The sequence below is a fragment of the Perognathus longimembris genome, chromosome 24 (genome assembly GCF_023159225.1).
Source record: "Perognathus longimembris pacificus isolate PPM17 chromosome 24, ASM2315922v1, whole genome shotgun sequence".
NCBI classification, from domain to species: domain Eukaryota; kingdom Metazoa; phylum Chordata; class Mammalia; order Rodentia; family Heteromyidae; genus Perognathus; species Perognathus longimembris.
In genome coordinates, this window is record NC_063184.1 from 15,888,955 (window position 1) to 15,909,316 (window position 20,362).

Here is a 20,362-nt window from a genome sequence, read left to right on the forward strand (position 1 = left end):
CCTTGAAAGCAGTATCCAATGGCAAAGCCATTCAAGGAAGTTGCTTCTATAATGTCCATTAAAAAAAAAAAAAAAAAAGCTTTGTAGACTAGATGTCTTGGAGCAGGTATCTTTCTCTTCCCATGAGGTGACTAAAATAACTAGAGAAAAACCAAACAAAAAATCAGGAACTATTTTGTATTAGCACTAAGTAATTAGGAGATAATTGAGAGACAGGTTTTAAGAATTTCTAGAAATGCAAAACAACCCAATCCACAAAGTACATTGCTATCTGTTGCTGGTAGCTTATGGATGTAATCCTAGCTACTCAGGAGGCTAAGCTCTGAGGCTCATGGTTCAAAGCCAGTCCTGGCAAGAAAAATTCTTCTTTCCAATTAACCACCGAAAAACCAGAAGTAAAGCTGTGGGTCAAACCTTAAAGCCCCATCCTTAAGCAAAATAGCTAAGTGCATGTGAGACCCTGAATTCAAGCCCCAGTTCCTGCTACTAACCAACACCAGCCAACCAATCAATGAAAATTACATTACTCAGGGCTGGGAATGTGGCCTAGTGGCAAGAGTGCTTGCCTCCTACACAGGAAGCTCTCGGTTCGATTCCCCAGCACCACATATATGGAAAACGGCCAGAAGGGGCGCTGTGGCTCAGGTGGCAGAGTGCTAGCCTTGAGCGGAAAGAAGCCAGGGACAGTGCTCAGGCCCTGAGTCCAAGGCCCAGGACTGGCCAAAAAAAAAGAAAATTACATTGCTCATAGTTGAGTCATAATCTGTCTTATAAAACCAGCCTTGAGGTGGCTCAAATGGTAGAACATTAGACAGTGAATGAGTGCAAGGTGCTGATTTCAAGCTCTAGACCCCAACCCCACCCCCCGTCAGTTATGGAACATATAAAAATAAATAATCAAAGCCTTGGTACATCTTATTTAGAGGGCATGGGCTGGGATAGATAGAATCAACAGGAGATGGACAAAGCAATGGAAGTGGAAGAAAGGGGACACTGGAAAGAATGGTGCTGGGGTATCACACAAAGTAAAATACTTTAGTGGCATGCTCACCCTGGCCTAGAGAAGCTATTCTGGCAACTCAGCACACCAGATACCAGGAGATGGCAAGATTCCTCTTAATCCCTTTTCTTTCTTCCTCTTCTAATCTGACTTTCTTTATCTGGATTCACTGAGTGTGTGTGTGTGGTGTGTGTGTGTGTGTGTGTGTGTGTGTGTGTGTGTGTGTGTGTGTGTGTGTGTGTGTGTTGTGTGTGTGTGTGTGTGTGTGTGTGTGTGTGTGTGTGTGTGTGTGTGTGTGTGTGTGTGTGTGTGTGTGTGTGTGTGTGTGTGTGTGTGTGTGTGTGTGTGTGTGTGTGTGTGTGTGTGTGTGTGTGTGTGTGTGTGTGTGTGTGTGTGTGTGTGTGTGTGTGTGTGTGTGTGTGTGTGTGTGTGTGTGTGTGTGTGTGTGTGTGTGTGTGTGTGTGTGTGTGTGTGTGTGTGTGTGTGTGTGTGTGTGTGTGTGTGTGTGTGTGTGTGTGTGTGTGTGTGTGTGTGTGTGTGTGTGGTGTGTGTGTGTGTGTGTGTGTGTGTGTGTGTGTGTGTGTGTGTGTGTGTGTGTGTGTGTGTGTGTGTGTGTGTGTGTGTGTGTGTGTTGTGTGTGTGTGTGTGTGTGTGTGTGTGTGTGTGTGTGTGTGTGTGTGTGTGGTGTGTGTGTGTGTGTGTGTGTGTGTGTGTGTGTGTGTGTGTGTGTGTGTGTGTGTGTGTGTGTGTGTGTGTTGTGTGTGTGTGTGTGTGTGTGTGTGTGTGTGTGTGTGTGTGTGTGTGTGTGTGTGTGTGTGTGTGTGTGTGTGTGTGTGTGTGTGTGTGTGTGTGTGTGTGTGTGTGTGTGTGTGTGTGTGTGTGTGTGTGTGTGTGTGTGTGTGTGTTGTGTGTGTGTGTGTGTGTGTGTGTGTGTGTGTGTGTGTGTGTGTGTGTGTGTGTGTGTGTGTGTGTGTGTGTGTGTGTGTGTGTGTGTGTGTGTGTGTGTGTGTGTGTGTGTGTGTGTGTGTGTGTGTGTGTGTGTGTGTGTGTGTGTGTGTGTGTGTGTGTGTGTGTGTGTGTGTGTGTGTGTGTGTGTGTGTGTGTGTGTGTGTGTGTTGTGTGTGTGTGTGTGTGTGTGTGTGTGTGTGTGTGTGTGTGTGTGTGTGTCTCAGTACTGAGGCTTGAACTCAGGGCCTGAGTGCTGCTGTCCCTTAGATTTTTCACTCAAGGTTGAGGCTGGCACTTTACACCACTTGAATCACATCTCCACTTCTGCCTTTTGGCTGGTTAATTGGAGTTAAGACACTCAACATGATCCTCAGATCTCAGCTTCCTAAGTAGCTAGGATTACAGGCGTGAGCCACCGGGCCCGGCTAGTGCTCCATTTTAATACTGCTTGAAAAGTCCTCAACTGAATGGGCTGGGGCACACACACAAAATAGACTATCTCATATTATAATACTGGACTAAAAACCAGGATAAGTAAAATCAGAGGCAGAAAGGAAGATTGAACAGAGGAGGGAGGCAGGCACTGACCTCTTAAGCAATATTTTGAAATAGTACAGAGACGTTTTGTTAGGGACAATATGCTACATGTCTTCACGAAGAGAATATTTTGACCATTCTAAGACTTTGTTACAGACTTCTGTTGGGTATATTAGTTTTCCTCCAAGGATTAGGGAAATAATAGTAGAATAAAGCCTGTGTTGAGAAAACAAAATTTTCCTCTGCTCTCAAAACATAACCAACACAGAAGTCTTTGATGATGCAGGCATGCCAGCAGATGCCAGAAACCTGGGGTCCTAATGCAATCACCACCCCCCCCCCCCCCGCCCCAGCTACACTTGCTAACACCTCAGTGTTACAAGAGGAGAGATGAGCCTGGTGACAAATGTCCACCCCATTGATGCCACTTGAACCTTATTTTACTTAGTTTTCTGCCTGAACAGAACACAGGCTTGCCACATTGCCATCCTTCCTTAGGTTCAACAAATGGGCTCAGAACAGCTCAAAGAACTCCAAGGAACACCTTTATGGGTTTCTCCTAAAGAATATTATTAAAGACATAGATGAAGAAAAGCATAAGTGAAGCTATAAAACAAGGGGACTGGTGGTTCCCTACCTTTCCAGAGTTGAAATGGAGAAAATCTGAATTTAGCTGCGGAACTCAGATCCAACTCAGATCCTCAGATCGCCAGAGCTTCTAGGAGGTTTTCTGGAGCCACGGAAGTTAATCTAATGTTAATAAACTAGGTGGCGGAAATTAAGAAAGCCTATTATCTACTAGTTTCTCGGGAAACTCTTCTCATAACATTCCTTCCCTCAAGCCAGGAGAGTGTCCTTGAGCTACCCAGAATGGATTGTGACTTGCCTTAGGGAGAAAAAGTGATAAAGGAAGACCAGAAGAGCCTGTCAAATCACAACACCTAGGAAAAGAAAAACTTCAGCTAAAGGGAGAAATAAACATGACTCAAAAAACAAAAAAAAGAATATGTTTCACAAAGAATTTTGTTAGTGTGCTAGAAATAAATGACAGACTTATGGGTCATCCTGCCAGTTAAAAGTTTTTGGCTGTGTGGTAGCTGAATGGTAGAATGCTTGCCTGGTATGTGAGAAGCCCTGGGTTAGATCCCCAGTCTTTGGGGCGGATTGGGTGGGGGATAGTCAAAGACTTTCTTTGAAACAGATTAATGATTAAATTAGAAAATTTATTGAAATTAGGGGGGGAAGCTAAGGCATATAAAGTTACTAACAAAATTTCACAAAATAGGCTGGGAATATGGCCTAGTGGCAAGAGTGCTTGTCTTGTATACAGGAAGCCCTAGGTTCGATTCCTCAGCACCACATATATAGAAAACGGCCAGAAGTGGTGCTTGTGGGTCAAGTGGCAGATTGCTAGCCTTGAGCAAAAGGAAGCCAGGGACAGTGCTCAGTCCCTGAGTTCAAGGCCCAGGACTGGCAAAAAAAAAAAAAAAAAAAAAAAATTCCACAAAATAGTCAGCAATCTTAGAAGAAGCAAAAACCAGAAAACTGCCGGGCAGTACTCCTCCAATTAATCACAGAAAAATCCAGAAGTGGTGCAGTGGCTCAAGAAATAGAGGGTTAACCTTGGGGTGGGAGGGGACAGGATTGGCAAAACAAAACAAGACAGAATACTGTCAAAAATAAATTAAAACAGAATGGAATTGCTTTGGGGCACTCAGAATGGATCCTAAACACCAATGATAAGAAAATCTCAACAAATCCACAGTCCACAGGCTGAATCTTTGAACTGGACTACAGTCACAACCACCACAGAGTCATTTAAAACTTTAACTTCCAAAGACCAGCACACTCCCTGCCACACCTTGTTTTGTTACTTTAAGGTCGGGTCAGGAATGGTGAATCAGGCCTATAATCTTAGCTATTTAGAAGGATAAGATCTGAGGATCTCGGTGTGAAGCCAGCCCAGGCAGGAAGGTCAGTGAAACTTTTATTTCCAATTTAAAAGGTGGCAAATGGAGCTGTGGCTCAAAGTCCTAGAGTATTAGCTTTGAGCACAAAAGCTCAGGAACAGTGTCCAGGCCCTGAGTTCAAGCTCCAGGACTGATGCGCACACACATGCATACGTGCTGGCTGGGAATAAGGCCTAGTGATAAAGTGTTCGCCTTGCATACTTGAAGCCCTGGGTTCGATTCCTCAGCACCACATATATAGAAAAAGCTGGAAGTGGCACTGTGGCTCAAGAGGTAGAGTGCTAGCCTTGAGCGAGAAGAAGCTAGGAACAGTGCTCAGGCCCTGAGTCCAAAGCCCAGGACTGGCAACAAAACAAAACAAATAAAACATGCATGCGTGTGCGTGCACGTGCGCGCGTGTGCATGCGCACGCGCACCCCCTAGATCTGTAGGATTTTGAACTTCCTATAAAGCCCGGGGTTCGGGGCTGGGGATATGGCCTAGTGGCAAGAGTGCTTGCCTCGTATACATGAAGCCCTGGGTTCGATTCCCCAGCACCACATATATAGAAAACGGCCAGAAGTGGCGCTGTGGCTCAAGTGGCAGAGTGCTAGCCTTGAGCAAAAAGGAAGCCAGGGACAGTGCTCAGGCCCTGAGTCCAAGGCCCAGGACTGGCAAAAAAATAAAAAATAAAAAATAAAGCCCGGGGTTCCCAATCCCTTCAGAGAATAACTCAACCAATCCAAATGCCCAAGACCCATCCCTATAATTTCAGGAAGCTGAATTCTGCAGCCAGCCCAGGCAGGTAAATCCAAGAGATTCTCATCTCCAGTTAACCAGCAGAGAGCTGGCATGGTAAAGTACCAGCTCTGAGCAAAAAACTAAACAAAGGTCTAAGACTGAGAGTTTGAGCCCAACTAGCCCCAAAACAAACACAAACTTACACCTTCAACTTTTACCAGCACCAATCATAATTCCTCCCAAGTGAAGTAATTACCAATTGCCTTGAGGTTTAAAGCCACAAATATGGCAGCCATTGTGTAAAAGCTTGAACATGTTTTCAATCCACTTGCTCAAATTTGTGCAATCTCAAATTGCAATCTTGTTTTTTTAATTTGATGTTTTTGGTCTTGGGGCTTGAACTGTGGGCCTGGGTGCTGTCCTTGAGCCCTTCAGCTCCAGGCTAGCTCACTACCCCTTGAGCCACATTGCCACTGGTGGTTAATTAGAAATAAGTCTCATGGACTTTCCTGCCCAGGCTTTGAATTGCTATCCTCAGATCTCAGCCTCCTGAGTAGCTAGGATAACAGGTGTGAGCTACCAGTGCCAGGCTCACATTGCAATCTTAATTAGCCCCAAACATATTTTTTTTTGCTTGTTTTACTAGTAGAGCCACATCTGCACTTATGCATTTTGCTGGTGAACTGGGAGATAAAAGTCTCGAAGTTTTTTTCTGCCATGGCTTTGGACAATGATCCTTAGATCTCATCTCAACCTCATGAGTAGTTAGGATTCATTATAGGTAAGGACCATGGGCTCCTTGCTTCTTTGATTTTGACTATGGTGAATTCATTCTAGGTCAACAAAGCTATAAAGATGTTTGTGTGCTTTTCTAAATAATTCTTTGCTCAAAAAAAGGAAACAAAACTTTGAAATAAATACATGAAAATAATAGTAATGAGCCAGACACCGGTGGCTCATGCCTGTACTCCTAACTACTCAGGAGGCTGAGATCTGAGGATTGCAGTTCAAAGCCAGGCTAGGCAGAAAAGTCTGAGAAACTCTCATCTCCAATTAACTACTAGAAAACCAGAAGTGGTACTGTGATTCAAAATGGCAGAGTGCTATCCTGGAGCAAAAGAGCTCAGAGAGAGTGCCCAGGCCCTGAGTTCAAGACCCACAACTGACAAAAAAAGTAATGAGTAAAGTATATCGTCATATTACTGTATTACTGTAACTAAATTATAACTGAGCTTTAAATTCTTCTGACAAAAAAAAACAACCCTAGAACAAAAAATAAATTGTCCTCTGTAAGGTCTGTCCTGGGAGGGCTCCAAGCAGATACCCCCAGCTGGTTAAGTCTCCACCCAGTTACCTGGGTAACCCATACCTGCATACCAAGAGGCAGTTACCACCCCCTTCCCTGAGGTCACATCCTAATCCACCTGGCCACACCCCCATACCCCTACCCTAGATAAGGGGGTGTCACCCCTTCTCTTAGGCCATGCATCATCTCGGCCACAGGCCAGCAGTTTGGTAATAAACTTTCTCTCCTGCCTGATTACCACATGGTGTACTCCTTTATCAACTACCTACTTTAATAAACCTAACATCTTCCAACTCAATAATTTGGGAAAACAAGCAAGAAAAAGTAACCAACAAAGCATGCAGTAGGGTTGATAAAAAAAAAATTTCAAAAGTAGGGGCAGGGAATATGGCTTACTTAGGAGTAGAGTGCTTGCCTAGCATGCATGAAGCCCTGGGTTCCATTCCTTAGTACCATGTAAAAAGAAATAGCCGGAAGTGGCACTGTGGCTCAAGTGGTGGAGTGCTAGCCTTGAGCAAAAGGAAGCCAGGGACAGTGCTCAGGCCCTGAGTTCAAGCCCCAGGACTGGCAAAAAAAAAAAAAAATTCAAAAGTAGGTTCTTCAGTAAAGAATCTAGTAAATAGAAAAAGAATGTGGCTCGGTGGTAGAGTGCTTGCCTAGCACGCATGAAGCCATGGGTTCAATTTTTCAGTACCATATACACAGAAAAAGTGGAGCTGTGGCTCAAGTGGTAGAGTGCTAGCCTTGAGCAAAAGCTCAGGGACAGTGCCCAGGCCCTGAGTTCAAGCCCCAGGACTGGCAAAGAGAAAAAATAAAACTATAACAATTTAAAAATTAGCACAAGCTAATGTGGACAGAGGTGTTATATTGACACAAAATATTTTTTAAAATAGTAAAATGCTACAGAAAATGGACCAATTTTATGACACTAATTGGACAATAAATTTAAAAACCTAGACACATTGCATGATAGTAAAGGCCTCTAGCACTGGGTAGGTGGGGATGGGAAAGGAAGAATCAAGACATAGAGATCACTCATAAAGTTCCTACAGGGAAACATTTGTATTTCTCAATACCATTGGAATTAGCACATTGAATGAATGCCTAAAGTCTCTCCTGATAGCCAACAATACATACATCTCAACTGTAACAACTTTGAAATTCCACAAGTGTTAGTAACCCTAAGCACCTCTCTGGTCTGAGCTCTAACAACCTTCTCAAGCACAGGGCTTTCTCAAGCTTTGACACTGAGTGTCCAATACCCCGGCTGTTGCCCCCCCCCCCCCATCCACCCAAACACCCAAACACACACCAGGGCTGCTTCTTCAGTGGGCAGGTGTGGTGTCTATTTTAAGGGGCCAATGGAGACAAAAGAGAAAGGAGAGAATTTTTTTTTTTTTTTAAAAAAAGGTCACACGGTAAGCTGCCTGGCTGCTTAGCATGCAACCAGATACTGTTAGGAATAAGAAGACAGGGCCTGTGTCCCAGGGACTTCAGTTTGTCCTGCAGACAGGCACAAGCCAGGAGAGGAGATATCTCCAGCTGTGCCACTAGGAAAAAGGGCAGGGCGGCAGGACAGCAGCAACTGCGAAGGCTCCAGTGTGTCAGATGCTGTCAGTCACGCTGCAGGTCACGCAGCGCCTCAGGCATCTGAGTGACCACATGACGGTGAGAAGTTTGGATGGGAACCGGGTCAGGAATAGGAAGCTCAGAGTCAATTTTTTTTCTTCCCAGTGGTATTCCAAATGGAGGTCTTTATCTTTCACAGAACTATTCTAGGACATTAGGAAAAGAAGGTAAGCACCCTTGCAACCTGCCCATCTTTGTGCCATCCAACCAGATAAACTCCTTAGGGGTGACGGGGAGCTTCTATGGCCTTATAGATTAGCTAGTGGCTGTCCGTGATCAGAAAAGCTGAAGTAGCACACGGGGGCAACTGAAACTTATCATTAGCAAAACAAAAAGTAGCAACCATAACAAAAACCAAATAGATGAACACAAGCAAAGGTAAGAATGGAGATCTAGATCAGGAGGAGGAAGTTTTGAAGAGTAGGAAGGATAGGTAGAGTCAAGTCACAGTTGGGTGTAAGGTAGGATGACCACACACTGGTGGTGGAAGGTCTTGCCCCCAAAGTTCTTAAGTGATGTAGGGAGCAAGCTGGCAGAGAGGATCTAAGGAAGAATCTGTCACCAACACAGCTACGTGTGAGCTTGTCATGAGCTCACACTCAAGCATGACAAGGAAAGAAGGGAACCGTCAGGTACCAGTAGCTCACCCCTGTAATCCTAGGTACTCAGGAAGCTAAGATCTGAGGATGGCTGTCCAAACCAGGCCAGGCAGAAAAGTCTAGGAGACTCTTATTTCTAATTAACCACCAAAAGCCCGAAGTAGAGGTGTGGCTCAAGTGAGAGAGGGCTAACCTTAAGCAAAGAAGGAAAGAAAAAGCCTCAAGCTGTGAGTTCAAGCTCCAGTACTGGCATACACATGCACATGTGTGCACACACACACACACACACACACACACACACACACAGGGAGATTCAAGATCCTGAGATGATAGTCAAGGACTGTTTATTTGTTGGCTTGTTTGCAATTTTTTTCCATAGTGCTGAGGATCAAAGCCATGCTAGGCAAATGATCTACCATTCACACCACCAATGATCTACAATTCACACCACCAGTGATCTGCCACTCACACCACCAGTGATCTACAACTCACACCACCAGTGATCTGCCACTCACACCACCTGTGATCTACCACTCACATCACCAGTGATCTACAACCCATACCACCAGTGATCTACAACTCACACCACCAGTGATCTACCACTCACACCACCCAATGATCTACAACTCACACCACCAGTGATCTACAACTCACACCACCAGTGATCTGCCACTCACACCACTAGTGATCTGCCACTCACACCACCAGTGATCTGCCACTCACACCACCAGTGATCTACAACTCACACCACCCAATGATCTACAACTCACACCACCAGTGATCTACAACTCACACCACCAGTGATCTGCCACTCACACCACCAGTGATCTACCACTCACACCACCAGTGATCTGCCACTCACACCACCAGTGATCTGCCACTCACACCACCAGGGATTTTGATTTTTTTTATTAAAATTTTTTTTAAATAAGTATGCCAGTTGATTATTATCACCAAGTTTTGACAATCATGAATAAACATCCGTGTGCCAGTATATGGGACAATGCAAATTTTTTTAACTTTTTTTTTTTTTAGTAAATACTGACGTTTTTAGAGAAATGTCAGGAGGCTCATCAAGATTCAAAGACTGTGGTTGGAAATTACAAAAGGATTAGAAACAAACACATTAACTATCTGCTCATGGATTTTCTTACAAAACCAAAAGTGACCGGCTTCCTAATTTTCTTCATAGTACAAAAGCTAAGAGAAATGCTGGCCTCATATTGTGAGAGAAGTATCTGGTCGGATTAACAGAGGCAAGGATGAGTAAACACTTCTGGAACCTTATTTGCATGGCAACTTTCTTTTCTTGGTGATTTCATCAAGTCTTGCTTCTGCCTGGAATACCCTCTAACATCAACAGAAGGTAAGATACCTCATTTCTTAAATGAGGAAACTGAGAGACAAGAGTGGTGAGAATGACGATCACAAGGGTGCAGTTGATTTCAGCTTGGCTGACTAGTCCCACCCTCAGAAGGACGCATGATACATGGATAATTATTTATGCAAAAAACCCAGAAAAGCTACAGAGACATTTGTGAAGTCAGGGATTGCCAAAGGTCTCGGCTGACTCCGTTGAGAACATCATTGGTTTTCTCTAATCCCGTCCCTTGAGATTCACCAAGTATGGAAACCAACTATGGCTGTTAGCATGCATACAAGGTACTATATGACTGACGTTTTGTCTTAACCTCATACTGTGACATGTCGTGGAGACAGTAAGGAAGAATCACCATCTCTCAAATACACATCTGCTCACTTGCTAAATAATTGCATTTTAATCAATAAAACATGAACAGGATAGCAGAAAAAAATAGTTTGAACAGTATAGTTTAAGGAGCACTATATTGGATGACCCAGAGAGTCTATATGAGATATCTGGATATTTTGGAGTATATCCTATAATTCTACCAAACTTAAGAGTTTGAGGTTAGGAGGATCTCTTGAGCTTGAGTTCAAAGTCAATCTGGGAAAAAGAGTAAGACTCGGTCTTGGGGTAAAAAAAAAAAAAAAGTCCTATGGTCAAGCTTGTTAGAACAATGACTACAAGCTTTAGTTCATTAGAATGGTTTCTAAGGAAAGAACCCTGAAGTATTCATTTAGTGAATACAGACTGTGATTTAAAATTGAAGAGTAATTAGGAGTAAGCCAAGAATATCAGACAGGGCTGGGAATATGGCCTAGTGGTAAAGTGCTAGCCTTGTATACATGAAGCCCTGGGTTCGATTCCTCAGCACCACATATATAGAAAAAGCTGGAAGTGGCGCTGTGGCTCAAGAGGTAGAGTGCTAGCCTTAAGCAAAAAGAAGCCAAGGACAGTGCTCAGGCCGAGTGCAAGGCCCAGGACTGGCAACAAAAACAAAACAAATAAACAAGAATATCAGACAGCGGGGCTGGGAATATGGCCTAGTGGCAAGAGTGCTTGCCTCATATACATGAAGCCCTGGGTTCAATTCCTCAGCACCACATATACAGAAAATGGCCAGAAGTGGCGCTGTAGTTCAAGTGGCAGAGTGCTAGCCTTGGGCAAAAAGAAGCCAGGGACAGTGCTCAGGTCCTGAGTCCAAGGCCCAGGACTGGCAAAAAAAAAAAAAAAAGGGAATATCAGACAGAGGCACACAGAATTTGATCTGTGTTCTGTAGTGCAATAAGTTTAGAGGCCAAGTTACCTTTTTCCCCTTAAGAGACAAACAGAAAAAGAGTACATTAGGAATAACTATTTCTTCTTAAACTATTGAAGAGGCAGAAAGGCAACTTAGTTTTGTTGTTGGGAGTACAGTTGTAGGGAAACATGGTAGGAAATGTTAAGGGTAGTAGAGCTGACTCCACCTTGATTATTAGGTTAACCTGACCCCAAAATTCTGCTTCAGTAAATGGCTTGCTTAACTTATTTGTCTCGTGCTCTACCCCCTGCATCAACCCCCTACACCTGTGCTATGTTTTTATCTTGATAAACTCCAGCTCACAGACTGTTGGGTTTCAACTCCCGAATCTGTGCTGTGTCCCTGGCTGGTTACTTCGCTTTTTACTTCCCCAATAAACCCATCTTTTTGCTTGAGACTGTCTCTGAGTGGTAGACTCTTGGAGACACAGGGAATCCACAACCCTGAAACAATTTTAAAACTTCAACAATAAATATAAGTGAAGGAAAAATGAAATTAAATCAAGTAAAGTGAAGATTTCCAGAAGGCTACAAAGAGAGGAAGGGAGGGAGAGAAAGAGCAAGAGCGAGAGAGAGCGAAAGAGAGATATCTCCATATTAATCAGAAAAATGTCTACAAGATAGTACTAGTGACAAGTAAATATTCTAATCCTACATGCCACAAAGCTTGGCAAAATACAAATCTCAAACCCCCTCCTGCCTGGACTGGCTTGGGATCATGACCCTCATCTCAGAGCCGCAGTATCTGGCTTATAACTTTGAATTTTTTTTAACCAGTCCTGGGATTTGAACTCAGGGCTTGGGCACTGTCCCTGAGCTTCTTTTGTTCAAGGCTAGTGCTCTACCACTTGAGCCACAGCACTACTTCTGGCCTTCTCTGTTTATGTGGCACCAAGGAATCGAACCTTGGCTTCTTGCATGCTAGGCAAGCATTCTACCACTAAGCCACATTCCCAGCCACAACTTTGAATTTTAATACATTGTAAAAAGTTGTTCCTAGAAATTTAATTCAGCTTGCATATCAAATATTTCATAACATTTTTGTGTGTCAGTACTGGAGCTTGAACTCATCATTTGGCTTTTTCTGCTCACATCTGGTGCTCTAATACTTAAGCCATGCTTCTAGTTCCAGCTTTTTGATTGTAGATGGCTTCTAACCTTGATCCTAAGATCTCAGCCTCCTGAGTTGTGAGCCATTGTCATCCTGCTTATATAAATTTTATCTTCAGTAACATTAAGGAAGTTTACATTGGACTGTCACTTCACTCACCTTGAATTCAAACTTTCCTTATGCCCCCAAAGTTCCAGTTCACTAATGCCAAAACTTGATTGGTCATTCTAAACTTTAAAAAGAAATCTTTGATACTTCTTTCATTTCTTACATGCAATTAGCAATTAAGTCTTCCTGATTTTTCTTTATACCAAATCTATCATTGCTCTGTGTGTGTGTGTGTGCGTGCGTGTGTGTGTGTGTGTGTGTGTGTGTGTACTGGGACTTTAGCTCTAAGTACTATCCTTAATTTTTCCTTGAGCTCTTCACTCAAGGCTAGTGCTCTACCATTTCAACCACAGCTCTACTTCTGGACATTTTTGCTACTTGGAGATAAAGATCTCCTGGACTTCCTGCCCTGGCTGCAGTCAAACTATCATTTTCAGATCTCAGCCTCCTAAGTAGCTAGGATTCCTGGTATGAGCTGCTGGCTCAGCTTTCCTGTATACTTTTATATTTAGAACTTCTTGGTATTGAGTATACTGTTTACTACTCCCTCTCTTTCTTCCTCCCTCCCTCCCTTTCTTCCTTTCTTTCTTATTATTTTCCCCCTCTAGGCAAACATTCTACTTGTACTATATCCCCAGTCCTTAAATATATTAAAAAATTAAATTTTCTTTTGTCCATCTTCCACTTCAAAGTTCAAAAAGGACAGTGAGTTTTGTCTCTTCTGGAAGAAGGCAGGGATTGGGATGTGTAGTTGAGTTGTAGAGCATTCGCTGAGCTTGGCATAAGGCCTTGGCTTCTATCCTTGGCACAATAAAAAGTAAAAAATAATGAAATAAAATAAAATAACTGAAATAAACATTAAGTAGTGTGATAAATATTAATCATAAAACAAATGCTAGTAGAAAATCGAGAACATATAATATGCCAGGCCTTAACACATATTACCCATTATATGTTCCTATTATTATCATTATTATCTATTATTACTTACTTTGCTCTTGCCAAATAAAGCAAGGCTTAGAGAAGTTAAATAATTTTCCCAAGAACACACCCCTAATAAATGTACTAAAAATAAGCTCTGGGTTTATTTACTACTGAAATTCAGCCCTAGGCTAAGTTACTCCAACTGTAAAAACTAAATGTAAGATTTGAGGTGGGAAGAGTTTAGGGGGAAAAAACTTTTCAAAATTTGTAAAAATCTTATGATCCCCAAAGTAGTGAATATTTTAATCTCTTATCCTCTTTAGTAGTTATTTATCTTGCATGTTCCCCATAAACTTTTGCATTTCTTTCCTTAAGTACCATTCACCTCTAAAAAGAGAAAACTGAGTAATGTTATGATTCCTTTCCTTAAGTACCATTCACCTCTAAAAAGAGAAAACTGAGTAATGCTATGATTTCACTAAGGAGATAAAAATTTCACTTAAAAAAAAATCTATTCTCAGTTCTCAAGGAAAAGAACAAGAACAGAGTCCTCACCCACATTGTAAAGGAAAGCCATGATTAGAGCAGGGGGAAAAGCAAAGAATGCTTTATTCATAATTACCTAAGACTTTCCAGCATGAGAGGGGAAAGAGGAAGTCTATTTTCAGTAACAGTGATTACTCTGAAAATATTAACATGCAAGGGGAAAATTTTCATTCTGTGAGTTATTACTGTGCTGTGGTCTCTTTGCCTCACCGTGACTTACAATTCCCAGAGTGGAGGTAATCTAGGCAGAAGCGCTTACCCTGTGAACATGGCCTCATCTAAGCATCATGGGAGTTGAAGTAAGGACACACTGGAAAGGGCTTTCAGCACTAGGTCAGCCTCTAAGAAGTATCAAATGGCAGAGTGAATACTTACACCCTCAAGCCTCGGGAATGAGGGCAGAGATTCAAGCTACACAGTGTTTTAGATCTGTTGTGCCAAATGTATAAACAACATTCAATGAAGCTGAATTACCTGCCGAGAGTGACAGGAGAAAAAGGAAAACAAAAAAACAACCACCACCTAGTGATTCATTTGTATTCTACGTAACCCTCAGTTTCTTTTCTCCAGTGCACCTATCACTTTTCAGCTGGTTCATAGTACAGGCAAAGGGGCTGGGAAGGTGGCGTAGTGGTAGAATGCTTGCCTAGCATACATGAAGCCCTGGGTTTGATTCCTCGGCATCACATATACAGAAAAAGCTGGAAGTGGCGCTGTGGCTCAAGTGATAAGAGTGCTAGCCTTGAGCAAAAGCTCAGGGACAGTGTCCAGGCCCTGAGTTCAAGCCCCAGCACTGGCAAAGAAAGAAAGAAAGAAAAAGAAAGAAAGAAAGAAAGAAAGAAAGAAAGAAAGAAAGAAAGAAAGAAAGAAAGAAAGAAAGAAAGCTGTATGAAGAATCATATAAGTTTGCCATTCTACACCTTACTTCAATGCCAAACTATCATGAAACCTGGATGCTTGGGCTCAGCAACATGCTTCCTGTCAGACCAGCCACTAAATGGAAATACCACTTATTTGGTCCTTAATGAGACTGAGGTAAAATGACTGGGAGTGAGTTAAAAATGGTACAGAGAGCTGGGTACCAGTGGCTCATGTCAGTAATGCTAGCTACTCAGGAGGCTGAGATCCGAGGACCACAGTTTAAAACCATGCTGGTCAGACAACTCACAGAAACTCTTAACACCAATTATGCACAAAAGCAGGAAGAGGAGGTATAATGTAGTTGAAGTGGTAAAACCAGACTGGAGCAGGAACAGATATGCAAGAGCTCCGGGTTTCCCATTTGAACTCCCATACTCCTTTCCAAAAGATAAACTGTAGAGAGAAATACTGTGACCATGATTAGAGAGATTACATTTCTCCATGCCTATAGTTATATTTGAATGCTTTTATTCTTAAAACAAAAGTTCATAGGCATTAAGAATGTGATGAAAATGTTCCTTTCATGTAGAAAAATCCAGATAGACATTTAAGGTTAGCACACAAAACAATTCAATGGGAATTCAATGGGTTGGAAGCGTGGCTCAGATCATAGAGTGCCAGCCCAGGAGTGAAAGCGAGCATCAGATACTGAGTGACAGTCTCAGTCTCAGAACAAAACAATAGACAACAAACAAACAACAAAATTCATTTATCCTAAAATCAAATCCTTGTATCCTAAATTTAGATAATACTAGATAGTACTAGAAAGAGTAACTGAGAGTTGAAGGTTAGGAGAGAAATTAACCTTTAAACTGGGGAGATGACTTATATTACAAAACAATGCCTTACCAGCAGCTCTGTTCTTCCTCACCGTTCCTCCTGGATCATGTCCTGTTGGCTGAGAATGGACCCATCTCCTGCCTCCAAGGGTGTGGGTTCAACAGGAGCAAGGGCACATGGATAATCCTGGGAGGTTTGCTGCCAAAAGTCTGCCAGCCTAGAAAGGACAGAGTGTGTCAGTTTGCAAAAAGGACCAACACATCCTATATGTTTGTGACAAAAGATAATGGCTTACTTCAAAAGAGTTCAGATGTCTACAATTGAATGTACCCGTTATACTATTGGCTGTTAAAAAACAAACATTTAAAGCCAGGAGCTGGAGGCTCATGCCTGTAATCCTAGCTACTCAGGATGCTGAGATCTGAGGATCCTGGTTTGAACCAGACTGGGCAGAAAAGTCCTAAGAGACTCTTGTTTCCAATTAATTACTCAAAAACTGGAAGTGGGGCTGAGACATAAAGTGGTAGAGTTCTAGCCTTGAGTGCAAAGAGGCTCAGAGACAGCACCTAAACCCAGAGTTAAAGCTCCAGGATGGGCAAAACAAAACTCCAAACTTTTAAAGTTGTCAAGTGCCAGTGGCTCACACCTATAAGCCTAGTTACTCAGGAGGCTGAGACCAGAGGATCACAGTTTGAAGCCAGCCCAGGCTAGGAAGTCTGAGACTCTTGTCTCCAATTAGCTACCCCAAACAAAAAACAAAAAGAACCAATTGGAAATGGAGCTTTGGCTCAAATGGTAGAGCACTAGACTTGAGTAAAAAGAAAAAGAAATCTCAGGGAAAATACACAACTGGTAGGTCTGGGAGGGAAAAACTGATAGAGAGCAAGGGAAGGGGTGACATTGTCCCCAAACAAATGTACTCATTTCCTGACTTACCTAACAGTAATCCCTTTATATATCACCTTTAAATAACAATAATAAATAAATAAATAAAGCTTAAGGATAGTTCCCAGACCCTGAATTCAAGACCCAGGAGCAGCACTAAATAAATAAATAAAATTTAAGGTCCAAGGGTCTTTCTCAAAGGAATGACAATCTTATATACACCAATAATAATATATAATACACGGAAAGCAATTTTCAATGCCCAGAGCATCTCTGTTCTTTCTCTCGCTGTAACATTTATAATCAGGCTTGGGAACCACTGGCTTGTCTTATTTCATCTGTGGAAAGCCCTGGTTCTCAGCCTAGCGGATCACAGCATTACATCATGTAAAGCTAACACCTTTTACCTAGAGATTCTGATTTGCTGGGATAAGATGAAACCTCATTCCCCAGGTCATCCTATAGTGAGCAACACTATGGTTGAAAATTGTCAGTTCAAACCCTGGTATGTAGCCAGGTGCCAGTGGCTCATGCTTGTAATTCTAGCTACTCCAGAGGCTGAGATCTGAGGATCATGGTTCAAAGTCAGTCCAGACAGACTCTTATCTTCAATTAATCACCAGAAAACTGGAAGTGGCACTGTGCCTCAAGTGGTAGAGCTAACCTGGCACTGAAGAGCTCAGGGACAGCACCCAGGTCCAGAGTTCAAGCCCCGTGACTGATACAACAAACAAACAAACAAAAACCTGGTTTCTTTAACCGTTTAACCCATACAAATTTGTTGTAACATTTTCAATTCCCAACAGTCATGTATCAGGTTTCCAATTTTTCCACATTCTTACCCACACTTGCTGTCTTTACCTTTTTTAATTGGATTCATTTTATTATTATTATTATTTTTTTGGCCAGTCCTGGGGCTTGGACTCAGGGCCTGAGCACTGTCCCTGGCTTCTTTTTGCTCAAGGCTAGCACTCTGCCACTTGAGCCACAGCGCCACTTCTGGCCATTTTCTGTATATGTGGTGCTGGGGAATCGAACCCAGGGCCTCATGAATATGAGGCAGGCACTCTAGCCACTAGGCCATATCCCCAGCCCTGGATTCATTTTAGTAAGTGAGAAATGGTTGAAGGTTTAGATACTATAAATAACCATATACAAAATAATCTTATTGATACTGTTCATATGTAAAGTGGTTAATCTGAGTTCATGAGACTTTTTTTTGGTATCCAAATAACTACCAAAAAGCCAGAAGTAGAGCTGTAGCCTTGAGCAGAAAAGGCTAAGGGCCAAACACCTGGCCCTGAGTTCATTAAAAAAAAAGAAGAAATTCATATTGACTCATACATTTGGGAATATTTTCAAAGAAAAAACAATTATTACCCAGTTTATTCACTGCATTTTCCCCTGATTAGATGGACTGAGAGTTAAATCTATCACAGGACAAGCATGAAGGATAACTCCTGCAGGGAAGGTACAGGTAAGAGCCATTAGTGGGAGGAATTTTGAGAATGGAAATCTGTGAGCAAATTTAAATGTTCCTACAACTACACACACAAACATTTTTAACAGAAAGAATGAAACCTCAAGAAACTATAATCTTTCTGAAGATAGTACAAATTCCTAGAAAGATGTTTCTCCTTCCCAAGTGAAATCGACTTAGATTTTATCTTCATAAACTGTTCACCTTTTTTAAGAGATAGCATCTAGCCTCTGAATAATCCTAGCTACTTGCTACTCTTGCTCACACCTATAATCCTAGCTACTTGCTACTCCTACTCACTACTTGGGAGGCTGAGAGCTGAGAACACAGACCAAAGCCAGCCCAAGCAGGATTAACCACCAAAAAGCCAAAAGTGGAGCTGTGGCTCAAGTGGTAGAACACTAGCTTTGAGTGAAAAAGTGGGACAGCACCCAGGCCCTGAGCTCATGCCCTTGGACTGGCACACATGCACACACACACACACACACACACACACACACACACACACACACACACACACACACACACACACTAGTACCTACCCAGGCTTGGTGGAACATGTCTGTAATCAAGGTTCTCAAGAATCAAATAAGTGGGATCATGAGTTCTAAACTAGCCTGGGCTATATAGTAAAACCCGGTCTCAACCAACCGATCAAAGATCTCAAAAAACAAAAAAAAGTTATACCTACTTTCTACTCTGTCAGTCTATCTATTGTCAGTCATGGGGCATGAACTCTAGGCCTGAGTGCTGTTCCTGAGCTCTTTTACTCAAGGTTAGCACTCTACCACTTTGAGCCACAGTTTCACTTCCAATTTTCTGCTGGTTAATTGGAGATGTCTCACAGACTTTTCTGCCTGGGCTGGATTTGAACTGCAATCCTCTTATCTCAGCCTCCTGAGTAGCTAGGAAAGGGCTGGGAAAGTAGTTTAGCAGTAGAGTCCTTGCCAGCATGCATAAAGCCCTAGGTGCAATTCCTCAGTACCACATAAACAGAAAAACCTGGAAGTGATACTGTGGCTCAAGTGGTACTAGCCTTGAGCAAAAGAAGTTCAGGGGCAGTGCCCAGGCCCTGAGTTCAAGCCCCAGGACTGACAAAAAAAAATCCAAACTGAGTAGCTAGGATTGTAGGCATGAGCCACCAGTACCTAGCTACAATAAGAGAAGGTGCAACACCCTGGATTCAAGCCAGCACCATCACACACATACACATGTGTATGAGCGAGTGCATGTGTGCACACACACACCAATGAAATTGATAATGAAGAAAAAAACACTGTCACTCTCCCTGTAGTGTTACATGTATATGGGCCACACACAATTTTGTAGAAGTACCTTTGTTTGGGGTATAAAGCAAATTATTTTTATAAGATGGACCCTTCTTTGATTAAAAAGCCACCAACCCTTCCATGACAAATGGGCCATTGTTACCAGGGATCTTGTGCTCCTCTCTCCTCTCTGATATGAGAATTCCCCATTGAAGTTTTCATCAAAGCATCACTCCCAAAACCATATTGTTGTGACTTTCATTATAAAAATTTAAATGAAATGATTCCATCAAATCTTATTTCCAATAAAAAGACATCTGAAAAAGAATTTACCAAAAAAAGAAAAAAAAGAAAAACCACTTCAAAATACATAGAAAAACTTTGCACTTATATTTATCTGTATTGGTTTAAAATGAATTATACATTTTGGAAAATGGGCAGTGAAATGAACATGAATTTAAAATACTTCTATCACAAAGAAAAGCACTTTAGAAAAACTTCAGTTAATAACAAATAGATGATGGGCTGGGGATATGGCCTAGTGGCAAGAGTGCCTGCCTCATATACATGAGGCCCTGGGTTCGATTCCCCAGCACCACATATACAGAAAATGGCCAGAAGTGGCGCTGTGGCTCAAGTGGCAGAGTGCTAGCCTTGAGCAAAAAGAAGCCAGGGACAGTGCTCAGGCCCTGAGTCCAAGGCCCAGGACTGGCAAAAAAAAGAAAAAAGCAATAACAAATAGATGATACCCCCTTTTTCCACACAGCAAAGATAGCCAAAATACTTAACATCTAACAAAGTGAAGCACAGATAACACGGCTGAAGGAAAGGGGCCTAGAGGTGACCCAAAGGCCTAGCGTTATTTTGGTGTGGGAGAGGGGAGAGATCCCGGGAGTCCCAGGAAGGAAAGTCAGCCATTGTGGCTTAGGACAGCAGAATTATCAGCTCCAATGACCACCGCTGCCAAA

General features: G+C 42.4%; 1 protein-coding gene across 1 annotated transcript in view; it reads right to left on the reverse strand.

Moving 5' to 3' along the window:
• Tet2 (tet methylcytosine dioxygenase 2) overlaps positions 1-20,362 on the reverse strand; it is a 94,225-nt gene that overhangs the window by 43,201 nt on the left and 30,662 nt on the right. Inside the window, 1 exon segment of the mRNA XM_048333374.1 lies at positions 15,831-15,978. The gene's annotated coding sequence lies outside the window, so the exon portion shown is untranslated.